We start from the raw sequence: 14287 nt of genomic DNA on the forward strand, positions 1-14287 counted from the left end.
TCCCTAAGTTGAAAACAAAGGATGCCAATTTCTTCTTAAGTGGGAATTTTATTAATTCTGGAGAAGGGAACCTTGTGGCATCAACCAAATTGAAGATCTACTATTTAAAGTTATAACTAACTCTTAAGTATACGGTACTTATTATTATTGAATAACAGTCTATAGGTTGAAGATTCTTCCTTCTAAGGAACATGTTACTTAAAAGGTCCTTCGCTTTAAATCTTTGCTGTAAAAAATTCTTTTTATTCCAAAAGTAAAAACCTTTGATTTGGTGAATTAAGAATTTCCCCTTTTCAGGAACAATTGAAAGGTGCTCCATTTAATAAATGAGCATCCAAGACATGCTCTTGGTTGACTTCTGTTGGATTAGCAGCAGCAATAACTTTTGTTGATCTCTGAAACCAGTAGAGAAAACAATATAAAAACCAAAAAAAAGAATACCATCTTGAAACCTCTGAGAAGCTCTTTCTTAAACTTAAGCTTATGGTCTCACTGGTTCTAGGAAAATTATTCCTGCTCACATTGCTGCTCCAGAATATCTGGTCTGGTCAGAAATAATTCTCAGTTTATCAGACACTTGGATCCATGTATGAAACACCTTTCACAGTGTCAAAACATAGAGCTTTTAATAAAAGCAACTGTCTTTTATTATTGATAGTTCTAAAGGTTGGATTCACTGCTTGTTACTGTAAATAGTCTTACGGGAACACAGCCAGGCCCATTAGTTTATGTATTATCTGTGTATAAGTCAGAGTTCTCTATAGAAACAGAACCAATAGTGTATGATACATATCTGTCTATCCACAATTACAAAATATCTTCACTACAATGCCTAAATTAGAATTTGATTAAATGCCTTGATGTTCTAGCCTCCCCAAGTTAGCACATAAAATTAACCATCGCAGTCTATGACTGTTTTTACATACAGTGGCAGAGATAAGTAGTTATGATAGAGATGATATAGCCCAGAAAGCCTGAAATATTTACTAGTTGGTTTTTTGTAGAGAGTTTGATCACCCCCGGAATAAACCATAAAACCAGATTGAACTGACCCCTGTCCCTTTAGTACAGTCAAGCTGAACACATACATAACAACTTCAGATTAATAATAACCAAGACTATATATACTCTGCCTCATGTCCATGTTGGACTACATTTTGTGAGACTTCGAGCAGAAGGGCATCTGTTAATAAATAGTGATATGAATTCCTTGGATATGCCCTCTGGCAAGTTGGTTGCAATGTCCTTTATAATCTTAATTTTTTTCTTGTCTACATTTGTTTGTAATTTTGTAACAATGTTGTCATACATGCTAGCTATTTTAGTATAGGCTTTTTTTTTTCCCTTCCCCCTTTTTCTTCCCTTTCTATTTAGCTTTTTTTATTTACCTGTTTTATTTAGCTCTCTTACCTCTATTTAATATTTTATAAACATTCTTGCAAATTTAGTATTCTTCATTTTTTTATTCACATAATACAATATTAAAAGAATAGTTAACACACATGCAGAGAGAGAAATACTCATACAGATATTTTTTCCATTTATTTGATAAAATAGCATCAAATTTCATGTGCATATTCATCTAATTTTGCAATCAAAGGTACCTTTTTCTCTAAATCCTTATTTATATCGATTATCCTTTCTTTTTATTTATTTATTTATCACTATGCTGTGTCTTTGTTGCACATGGGCTTTCTCTAGTTGCAGTGAGCAAATGGGAGCTACTCTTCCTGCGATTCATGGGCTTCTCATTGCAATGGCTTCTCTTGTTGTGGGTCACAGGCTTTAGGTGTGCAGACTTCAGTCATTGTGGCATGAGGGCTCCGTAGTTGCAGGCTGTGGGCTCTAGAGTGAGGGCTCAACAGTTACGGCACATGAACTTAGTTGCCGCACAGCACATGGAATTTTCCTGGACCAGAGATCAAACCTGTGACCCCTGCATTGGCAGGTGGATTCTTAACTGCTAGACCACCAGGAAGTCCTATCATTTCTTTTCAGTGTCACAGATATTACTACTCTGTCCTGCCTTCACTGTGTTTCTTTAACTGTATTCTGTCTGTTGTTCAGTCACTAAGTTGTGTCCTTTTCTTTGCAACCCTGTGGACTGCAGCGTGCTAGGCTCCCCTCTCCTCCGCTGTCTCGCAGAATTTGCTCAAACTCATGCCAACTGAGTCAGTGATGCTATCTAACTATCTCATACTCTGCCAACCCCCTTCTCCTTTTGTCTTCAATCTTTCCCATCATCAGGATTTTTTCCAGTGAGTCAGCTGTTTGCATTAGGTGACCGAAGTATTGGATCTTCAGCTTCAGCAGCAGTCCTTCCAGTGAATATTTGGAGTTAATTTCCTTTAGGATTGACTGGTTTGATCTCCTTCGATCCTAGGGTTTGGACCAAACTTAGTCCAAGCACCACAGTTTGCAAGCATCAATTCTTTGGCACTCAGCCATGTTTATGGTCCAACTCTCACATCTGTATATGACTACTGGAAAAACCATAGCTTTGATTATACGAACCTTTGTTGACAAAGTGATATCTTTGCTTTTTAATATGCTGTCTTGGTTTGTCATAGCTTTTCTTTGAAGGAGCAAGCGTCTTGCCATTTATTTTATTTTGCCATGTGTTCATAGAAATGTTCACATGGTAAAATATGTCTGTGATTTCTTTATAATTTTGGGCTTGCTAGCTAAACTTATATATTGCCTATTCCCAGATTGTATCATGTAATATCCTAGATTTTCTAGACTGTGTTTAATTAAACTGAAATAAATGTTTGTTTCCACAATAAAAATCAAAGAAGAATCCCATCAGCCTTCTGGGATGGAGAGAGAGAAAGGAACCAGTTTGAAATACACCAGAGCAGTCCATTCTTAACAAACAGTGACCTCAGGGGAAACTAGTTAAGTTGACAGAGTATAATACAACATTGGAAATCGACTATGCTCCAATGTAAAATAAAATTTTAAAAAAGAGAATGTAGAGTCCCCTAGATGAGAAAGATTTTTGAAAATGTTCTTTTACTCCTAGAAAGCATCAGTTTCATATAAATTTTGTAGGAATAACCAAAAAATTAGCAAGAAATAAAGACATTTTAAGGCAGCTTTTTCCAATAGAATGGTGTCATATTATCTCAATATTTCTAAAATATTTCAAGAAAAGTTATTAATAAAGATAATTCTGGGGGATAAAATATAAATTATATTATTAAAAGAAAATAGAGAAGATCAATGTCTTCATCCCTTAGGTTCCTGTTGATCTGATGGTTGAGCACTTTAGGCTAATTTTTACCACTGAAACAAAATTGAGAGTTTGCTGTTGTTACTTCTCTTGCCTGATAACAGTTGTTTGTTCCTCCTCTTTTAAGGTGATTGATTACTGAGACGTGTTCAAAGGCAAGCATTGTGGCCAGGATTAGATCACAAAATGGTTAATGTAAAAAATGTCTTCCCTTATGTCAAGAAAGCCATGCCTCATTCTCTTTCTCCAGGGACCCCAGGGTGGGGGCACCCTGTCTGCTTACACAAAGACTGTGGGACAACTAGAAAAGGTTTAACGTGTAATGGGACTATCAGAAGGAGAAGAAAGAAAATAAGAACTATTTGAAAGAAAAATGACTGAGAATTTCCCCCAAATTAATGTTAGACCCCAAACCACAGATCCAGGAAACTCAGAGAACACCAAGCAGGATAAATATCCCCCACAACTATACCTTGGTATATCACTTTCAATTTTAAAAAGTCAAAGATTAAAAAAAGAAAACCTGAAATAGGACAGAATTTAAAAAAATCTTACCTATAAAGGAACAAAATAATTACATCCAATATCTCCTCAGAAGCCACATAAACACGAAGACTGTGGTGTGGACTGGACTATCAAAACTGTTGGGAGAAAAAAACACCACCAATGTAGAATTCTGTATTACGTGAAATTACCTTCAAAACTGAAGGGAAAAATTGACAAAAATTAAGAGAGTTTGTGGCCTGTAGACCAGCCTTGCCAAAAATAGAGAGAAATTCATTAGAGACAAGGAAAATAATATAGTTCAGAAGCTCAGATCTACATAATTAAAGGAAGAACATTAAAGAAGGAAAAAGTGAAGATAAAATAACTTTTATTTACTTTATTCTTAATTGAGTTCACAGCACCATGTTAAAAATAATAATACCAACAATATATTCAGTTATGAATATGTCTTATCTATATATGTATATGCTTGTGTGTGTGTGTATACTAAGTTGCTCAATCATGTCCAACTCTTTGTGGCCCCATGGACTGTAGACCATCAATTTTCTCTGTCCATGGAATTTTCCAGGCTGGAGTACTGGAGTGGGTTGCCATTTCCTACTCCAGGGGATCTTCCTGACCCAGGGATTCAACTTGCGTCTCTTGCATCTTCTACATTGGCAGGTGGATTCTTTATCACTAGCGCCACCTGGGAAGCCCACATATATGCTTAAGTATTCTCATATGTTGGCATAGGAAATGACAACCCACTCCAGTATTCTTGCCTGGAAAATTCCATGGACAGAGGAGCCTGGCTAGCTTCAGTTCATGGGGTCACAAAATGTCAAACACAACTCAGCATAGCACAACACAGCATTCTCATATATGTTTGTTTTGTTTTAGTCTCTTAAGTCGTGTCTGACTCTTGTAACCCCATGGACTGTAGCCTTCCAGGCTTCTCTGTCCATGGGATTTTCCAGGCAAGAATACTGGAGTGGGTTGCCATTTCCTTCTCCTGGGGATCTTCCCAAACCCAGAGATAAGTGAAATGAATAATAGCAGTGAAACAAAGGATAGGAGGGAGAAATTAGAATTATTTTGTTATTATGAGGTATACTACATGTGAAGTGGAGTAGTGTTATTTGAAAGTGCATTTGGACTTGCATATTAAAAACTCTAATAAAACCAATAAAAAATCAAAATATGAGCTATAGCTGATGGACTAGGAAAGGAGACAAAGTGGAATCCTATAAAATGCTCATTTAAAACCACAAGAGAGACATGAGTAGTAGCTGCAGTGTTGGAAAAATGGTGGAGGAAGAGCCAAGAAGAAAGATCCATTTCGTTCCAGAGACTCATGAAGAAGAAGAAGGCTTATCAGGCCCTCAAAGCCACCCAGGCAAAACAGGCACTTTTGCAAAGGAAGGAGCAGAGGAAATGAAAAGAGATCAAGTTTAAGTGACTAGAGTGGTTCATGGATGATTCCTGGCAGCAACTATGGGACAGGGTGCAGCTCAGATGGCTAAAAGTGAAACCTTGTGGCTTGGAAGTGCCAGACAAACATTCGTTGGCCTTTGTTGTACATATTGAAAGGATTAATGGGGTGAGTTCTCTGGTGCAGAGGACAATTGCAAGATTTTGCCTGAATAAGATTTTTGGTGATGTCTTTATGAAAGTGACCCCTCCAACCATAAAGACGCTTTGTATTGTGGAACCTTATGTGACCTGGGGATTTCCAAATCTGAAGTCTGTTCAGGAACTCATCTTGAAACGTGGACAAGCCAAGGCCAAAAACAAGGTCGAGACCATTCCTCTGACAGACAACACAGTGATTGAGAAGCACCTGGGGAAGTTTGATGTTATTTGCTTAGAAGACCTCATTCATGAAATTGCCTTCCCAGGGAAGAATTTCCAGATGATCGCAGGATTCCTGCACCCTTTCCAACTCTCAATGGCTGATCACACTACAAAGAATAGAGTGGGCTTCATCAAGGAAGTAGGCTTACCTGGCTATTGAGGTGACCCCATCAGCTCATCTGGCAGCTGAACTAAACCCAGTGTACCTGAAAACAGAGTGCACTGGAAGTGTGTGTTTTTGTTTTATGAAATTTTCACTCAGTATCTTCAAGGAAGATTGTTTTCTGCTAGAATATATCTTCAAAAACTGGAGGCAAAGGGTCAGGGAAAACATAGTGATGTTCACAACAAACACTTTTCATCCCACCTCAGTTCCAAGGAAAAGTTCCTATGTGTTTTCTCTGATAACCACTGTCCACCTCTGAAACCAGCAAAGGGCTCATGCCATGAAGAAGGAAGTCCTGTTTTATCACATCTATCCTGGGCTTTGCTGTTGGTGAATGAACACCTACCTGTGAATACAAGACAGCAGTGGACCAAGCCTAGGAGCATATTGAACCTGGGATTTCCTGGGGCCTTGTTTTTGGAAAGAACTTGAAATTAGAATTAAATTAAACTAGAACTTGAAATTAAAATTAGAAGCATGCACACACACACACACACACACACACACACACACACACACACACGACCATAAGAGACAGATAAGAGAATACTGTGAACAGTTATATGTCAACAAATTGGACAACCTAGAAGACATGGACACGTTTCTAGAAACATACATCCCATCAAAACTGAATCGAGATGAAACTGATAATTTGAACAGACCAATCACTAGAATTAAAGTAGAATTTGTAATTTAAAAACTCATTCCAGCAACAGTCCAAGACTGGATGGCTTCACTGGGCAATTCCACCAAACAAAACTTATATCTGTTCTTCTCAAACTCTTCCAAAAGATTGAAGAGAAGGGAGCTCTCCCAAAATCATTGTGTCAAGCCACCATCACCCTGATACCAAAGCCAGACAAAGACGCTACCAAAAAAGAAAATTACAGGTCAATATTTTTGATGAATATAGATGTAAAAATCCTCAACAAAATTTTAGCAAACTGAATCCAACAACATATAAAAAGGATCATGCTCTGTGATCAAATGGGTTTCATTCCAGGGTCACCAGGATTGTTCAACATATGCAAATCAATTAATTTGATATACCACATTAACAGAAAAAGACAAAAATCACATGATCATCTCTACAAATGGAGAAAAAGCATTTGATAAAATTAAACAACAACAAAAATCAACATTTATTCCTGATAAAAACTCTTCCTAAAGTGAATATAGAGGGAAGATACCTCAACATAATAAAAGCCATTGGGACAAGCCCACAGCCAACAAAATACCAAATGGTGAAAAGCTGAAAGTTTTCTGGTAAATTCTGGAATAAGACAAGGATGCCCATTCTCAGCATTACTATTCAACATTGTGTTGGAAGTCCTAGCCACATAAGTCAGAGAAGAAAAAGAAATAAAAGGCATCCAAGTTGGAAGGGAAGGGGTAAAATTTGTCATTTGATACAGATGCCTGATACTCCATCTAGAAAACCCTAAAAACTCCACATAAAAACTATGAGAACTGTTAACTGAGTTCATCAAGAAAGCAGGATAAAAGAGTAATATATAGAAACCTGTTGCATTTCTTTACATTAGCAATGAAATACCAGAAAGAGAAAGTTAAAATTCTCTTTAAAATTGCATGAAAAAAGAAAATAGTTGTGAATGTAGTAATCAAGGAGGTAAAAGATACATATTTAGAACTATAAAAATTGGAAATTTAAGAAGATTCAAGGAAATGAAAAAAATCTATGCTCTTGGATTGGAAGAATTAATACAGTTAAAATGGCTGGACTACCCAAAGCAATCTACAGATTTAATGCAATCCCTATCAAATTACCCATAACATTTTTCATAGAGCTAGAACAAATAATCCTAAAATTTATATGGAATCAGAAAAGACCAGTAATTTCCAAAGCAATCATGAGGAAGTAGAACAAGCCGGGTGGCATAATCCTTCCAGAATTCAGAAAATACTACAAAGCTACAGTAATCAAAACAGTGTGATATTGAGACAAAAACAGATGTATTAATCAGTTGAACAGAAAAAAGAGCCCTGAGATGAATCCGCACATACTGTGGTCAATTAGTTGTGAACAGAGGAGGCAAGAATGTACAATGGTGAAAAAACAATCTCTTTAGCAAGTGGTGTTGGGAAAACTGGACAGCCACATGTGGATCAATGAAGTTAGATCACCCCCTCAGAGCATACACAAAAATAAACTCAAAATAATTTAAAGACTTAAATATAAACATGACACCATAAACTCTTAGAAGAGAGCATAGGCAAATAGCCTCTTACATAAACTGTAAAAGTATTTCCTTAGCTCAGTCTCCCAAAGCAATAGAAATAAAAGAAAAAATAAACAAATAGGACCCAATTAAACATAGAAATTTTTACACATTAAACAAAATCATAAACGAAAAGACAGTTAATGGGAGAAAGTGTTTGCAAACAATGCAACCCACAAGGGCTTAATTTCCAAAATATATTAACAGTTTATACAACTCATTGATGGAAAAAAATTTTTTTAATGGGCAGAAGGAACTTCCTTAGTGGCACAGTGGATAAGAATCTGCCTGCCAATGCAGGGGATATGGATTTGATCCCTGGTCCGGGAAGATTCCACATGCCAGGTAACAACTAAGTCTGTGCACCACAGCTACTGAGCCCGTGCTCTAGAGCCTCTGAGCTGCAACTGCCAGGCCCTGGAGCTGTAACTACTCTAGCCTGTGTCCCCTAAAGCCCATGTGCTGCAACTATTGAGCCCATGTGCTACAACTACTAAAATCTGAATGTCTAGAGTTGGTGACCCACAACAAGAGCAGCCACTGCAATGAGAAGTCCATGCCCTACAACAAAGAGTAGCACCCACTTGCCACAACTAGAGAAAGCCCATGGAAAGCAACGAAGACCCAGTGAAACCAAAAATAAATAAATTTACTACTAATAAAAAAAGAACCAAAAAATGGGCAGAAGACCTAAATAGACATTTCTCCAAATGACATACAGATGGCTAGCAGACACATGAAAATATGCTCAGCATTGCTAATTATTGGAGAAATGCAGATCAAAACTATAGTGAGGTATCACCTCACTCCAGTGAGAAAAGCCATCTTCAAAAAGTCTACAAATAAATGCTGAAGAGAGTGTGATGAAAAGGGAACCCTTTTATGTTGGTGGGAATGTAAATTGGTGCAGTCACTATGGGAAGCTCATTAAAAAACTGAAAATGAAGTTACCATATGATCCAGCAGTTCCATTCCTGGGCATATATCCAGAAAGAAATAAAAACTCTAATTGGAAAAGATATATGCACCCCAGTGTTCATAGCAGCACTGTTTACAATAGCCAAGATATGGAAGCAACCTAAGTGTCTATCAACAGATGAACAGATAAAGAATATGTGATATATGTGTGATACACACACATATACATGTAGTGAAACAGTCATTTAAAAAAGAGTGAAACTGACATTTATAGCTACATGGATGAATGTAGAGATTATTAAGCTAAGTGAAATAAGTCAGATATAGACAAATATTGTATGCTATCACATATATGGCTTCTAAAAAATAGTAGAAATTGATCTATTTACTAAACAGGAACAGACTGACAAATGGAAGACAAATGTATGGTTACCAAAGGGGAAGAGGGGAGAAATAAATTGGGAGTATGGAATTAACAGATGCTCACTACCACACTATATATATGCACACTATATAAAATAGATAAACAATAAAAGTTTTACTGTGTAGCACAGGAAATGATATGCAATATCTTGTAGTAAGCTATAATAAAATTTTTTCAAAAAGAGTGTAGGGGCTTCCCTGGAAGCTCAGTAAAAAGAATCTGCCCACCAGTGCAGGAGACACGGGTTTGATACCTGATCCTGGAAGATTGCACGTGCTGCAGAGCAACTACTGAGCCCCCGATATAGAGCCTGAGAGCCACAACTACGGAGCCCATGGGCTGCAGCTACTGAAGCCCACATGCCCTGGAGCTGGTGCTCCATGGTAAGCAGAGCAACCACAGTGAGAAGCCGTAGCACCTCAGTAAACAGTAACTCACACTCACTGCAGGTAGAGAAGAGCTCATGCACCAACAAAGCCCAATACAGCAAAAATGAATTTTAAAATTAAAAAATGAGTGTATATGTGTGTGTATCTCCAAATCATCACTTTGCTGTACATCTGGAACTAATGAAATATTGTAAATCAGCTATACTTCAAACACACAAGGCAGAAAAGGAGTTCAGTTCAGTCACTCAGTTGTGTCCAACTCTTTGTGACCCCATGATCTGCAGCATGCCAGGCCTCCCTGTCCATCACCAACTCCTTGAGTTTACCCAAACTCGTCCACTGAATTGGTGATGCCGTCCAACCATCTTATCCTCTGTTGTCCCCTTCTTCCTGCCCTCAATCTTTTCCAACATCAGGGTCTTTTCAAATGAGTCAGCTCTTCGCATGAGGTGGCCAAAATATTGGAGTTTCAACTTCAACATCAGTCCTTCCAATGACCACCCAGGACTGACCTCCTTTAGAATGGACTGGTTGGATCTCCTTGCAGTCCCAGGGACTCTCAAGAGTCTTCTCCAACACCACAGTTCAAAAGCATCAATTCTTCGGTGCTCAGCTTTCTTTATTGTCCAACTCTCACATTCATGCATGACTACTGGAAAAACCATAGTCTTGACTAGATGGACCTTTGTTGGCAAAGTAATGTCTCTGCTTTTTAATATGCTACCTAGGTTGACCATAACTTCCCTTCCAAGGAGTAAGCATCTTTTAATTTCATGGCTGCAATCACCATCCGCAGTGATTTTGGAGCCCCTCAAAATAAAGGCTCTCACTGTTTCCACTGTTTCCCCATCTATTTCCCATGAAGTGATGGGACCAAATGCCATGATCTTAGTTTTTTGAATGTTGAGTTTTAAGCCAACTTTTTCACTCTCCTCTTTCACTTTCATTAAGAGGCTCTTTAGTTCTTCTTCACTTTCTGCCATAAGGGTGCTATCATCTGCATATCTGAGGTATATTGATATTTCTCCCAGCAATCTTTTTTTTTTTCCCAGAAATCTTTATTCCAGCTTGTGCTTCTTCCAGCCCAGCATTTCTTATGATTTAGTCTACATATAAGTTAGGTAAGCAAGGTGACAATATACAACCTTGACATACTCCTTTTCCTATTTGGAACCAGTCTTTTGTTCCATGTCCAGTTCTGTTGCTTCCTGACCTGCATACAGGTTTCTCAAGAAGCAGGTCACGTGGTCTGATATTCCTATCTCTCTCAGAATTTTCCACAGTTTATTGTGATCCACACAGTCAAAGGCTTTGGCATAGTCAGTAAAGCAGAAATAGATGTTTTTCTGGAACTCTTGCTTTTTCAGTGATCAAATGGACAATGGCAATTTGATCTCTGGTTCCTCTGCCTTTTCTAAAACCAGCTTGAACATCAGGAAGTTCATGCTTCACGTATTGCTGAAGCCTGGCTTGGAGAATTTTGAGCATTACTAGCGTGTGAGATGAGTGCAATTGTGTGGTAGTTTGAGCATTCTTTGGCATGGCCTTTCTTTGGGATTGGAATGAAAACTGACCTTTTCCAGTCCTGTGGCCACTGCTGAGTTTTCCAAATTTGTTTATAGGTTGAGTGCAGCACTTTCACAGCATCATCTTTTAGGATTCTAAATAGCTCAACTGGAATGCCGTCACCTCCACTACCTTTGTTCGTAGTGATGCTTCCTAAGGCCCACTTGACTTCACATTCCAGGATGTCTGGCTCTAGGTGAGTGATCACCTCAATGTGATTATCTGGGTCATGAAGATCTTTTTTTATAGTTCTGTGTATTATTGCCACCTCTTCTTAATATCTTCTGCTTCTGTTAGGTCCAGACCATTTCTGTCCTTTATTGTGCTCACCTTTGGATGAAATGTTCCTTTGGTATCTCTGATTTTCTAGTAGAGAACTCTAGTCTTTCCTAATCTATTGTTTTCCTCTAATTATTTCCATTGATCGCTGATGAAGGCTTTCTTATCTCTCCTTGCTGTTCTTTGGAACTCTGCATTCAAATGGGCATGGAAGATAAAAATAGGAACAAAGAACAAGGGCAACAAATATGAAACAGTAACAGATATGGTAGATATTAATCCAAATATATCAGGAGCCATGTTAAATGTCAGTGGTTGAAATGCACCAAATGAAAGACACAGAGATCATCATGGTGGATCAACAAATAAGACCCAGATATAAGTTGTCTACAGGAAGATACTTATGAAATGTAGATTAAAAGTAAGTGGATAGAGGGTTTCCTTGGTGGCTCAGTGGTAAAGAATCTTTCTGCCAGTTGGTCCCTAGTTGGGCTTGGGTTTGGTCCCTAATCTGGGAAAATCCTGCATGCCAAGGAATTAAGGCCTTGTGCCACAACTATTGAGGGTATGCTCTAGAGTTTGGGGACTGCAACTACTGAGTCCATGTTCCACAACTACTGAAGCTTTTGTGCCCCAGATCCTGTGCTCCACAACGAGAAGTCATGACAATGAGAAGCCTTCAAACTGCAGTTAGAGAGTAGCCCCAGCTTACCACAACTAGAGAAAAGCCCATGAAACAACAAAGACCCAGCACAGGCAAAAAAGCAAACACAAAAAATTACTTTAAAAAGTAAATGGATAGAGAAAAATATACCATAAAGCAGGAGTTAGCTATTTTAATTTCAGACAAAGCAGACTTCCAAGTAAGGAAAGTTAAAGAAGAGAATTGCATCATAATAAAGGGCTCAGTTCTTCAAGAAGATATAACAATTTTTAATGTATATGCATCTATTAACATTAGATGAGGCAAATGCTGATAGTACTGAGGGAAAAATAGATTAATTCCTTGTTACAGTCAAAGATTTCTACACACCTCACTCAGAAATGAACAATCTAGCCAGCTGAAAATCAGTAAAGACTATTTGAACTCAACAACACTTTCACTCAACTGGATATAATTGACATTGATAGATTGTTTCATTCAAAACAATAGAATTTACATTTATCTCAAGCTTAAATGGAATATCTACCACTTTCTGGGACATAAAACATACCTTAGAATTTTTTAAAGACTAGAAATCATAGGGTGCTTTGGTCTCGACCATAGTGGAATAAACTAGGAATCAGTCACAGAAAGACAGTTGGGAAGTTCCAAAATATATGGAGATTAAGCAATAAACTTCTACATAATATGTGGATCAAAGAAGAAATCTCGAAAGTTTAGAATTTTAAACATATATTTTAAAATTAATGAAAATGAAAATTCAAGTTATTAAAGTTTGTGGATTCAGTGAAAACTTTGCTTAGAGGGAAATTTATAGTGTTGAAAGCAAATACTAGAAAAGAATAAAAATCTAAAACTAACATTTCCACCTTAGGAAACTAGAGAAAAAAAAATTAAGTTCCAAGTAAAACTAACTGAGATAGATTCCATAGTTAGAAGTAGTCAATATTGTCAGAAAGTCAGTTTTTTCCAACTTGATCTATTAATACTATACTATCCTAGTTAAAATCACAGCAGGTTATTTGGGATGTGAACAAGCTAATTCTAAAGTTTATATGAAGATGGAAAAAAACTCAGAATAGCAACCTCAGCATTGAAGGAGAAAAACAAAGTTAGAGGACTGCTTCTATTCAATTTCAAAACTTATTCTAAAGCTACAGTAATAAGGAGAGTGTTGTATTGGTGAAAGAACAGACAAATAGATCAATGGAACATAATGGAGAGCTCAGAAATATACCTTCATAAATATAGTCCACTGCCTTTTGACAAAGGAATAAAGCAATACAATGGAACAAAGTCCCTTCAACAAATGGATATCTATTAATACATGCAAAAAAATAAATCTTGACACAAACTAGAATTCTTCACCTAAGAATGAACTCAAAATAGATCACATACCTAAATGTAAAACTGAAGATTGTAAAACTATAGAAGATAACGTAGGAGAAAACTTACATAATATTTAGCATGGTAACTTATTAGGTGTAACATCAGAGACATGACCCAGGAAATAAATAATTGATAAAGCAGGACTCCATTTACATTTAAAACTTATGCTATCCTACTCAAACTCTTCCAGAAAATTGCAGAGGAAGGTAAACTTCCAAACTCATTCTATGAGGCCACCATCACCCTAATACCAAAACCTGACAAAGATGTCACAAAAAAAAAAAAAAAGTACAGGCCAATATCACTGATGAACATAGATGCAAAAATCCTCAACAAAATTCTAGCAATCAGAATCCAACAACACATTAAAAAGATCATACACCATGACCAAGTGGGCTTTATCCCAGGGATGCAAGGATTCTTCAATATCCGCAAATCAATCAATGTAATTCACCACATTAACAAATTGAAAAATAAAAACCATATGATTATCTCAATAGATGCAGAGAAGGCCTTTGACAAAATTCAACATCCATTTATGATAAAAACTCTCGAGAAAGCAGGAATAGAAGGAACATACCTCAACATAATAAAAGCTATATATGACAAACCCACAGCAAACATTATCCTCAATGGTGAAAAATTGAAAGCATTTCCCCTAAAGTCAGGAACAA

At 37.2% G+C, this 14287-nt stretch overlaps 1 pseudogene; it reads left to right on the top strand.

Annotated features, from left to right (window-relative positions):
* The first annotated feature begins 5002 nt into the window (after window positions 1–5002).
* LOC138076280 (large ribosomal subunit protein uL30-like) lies at window positions 5003–5768 on the top strand (annotated as a pseudogene).
* The last annotated feature ends 8519 nt before the right edge of the window (window positions 5769–14287 follow it).

Source organism: Capricornis sumatraensis, chromosome 3 (assembly GCF_032405125.1).
Source record: "Capricornis sumatraensis isolate serow.1 chromosome 3, serow.2, whole genome shotgun sequence".
Lineage (NCBI taxonomy): Eukaryota > Metazoa > Chordata > Mammalia > Artiodactyla > Bovidae > Capricornis > Capricornis sumatraensis.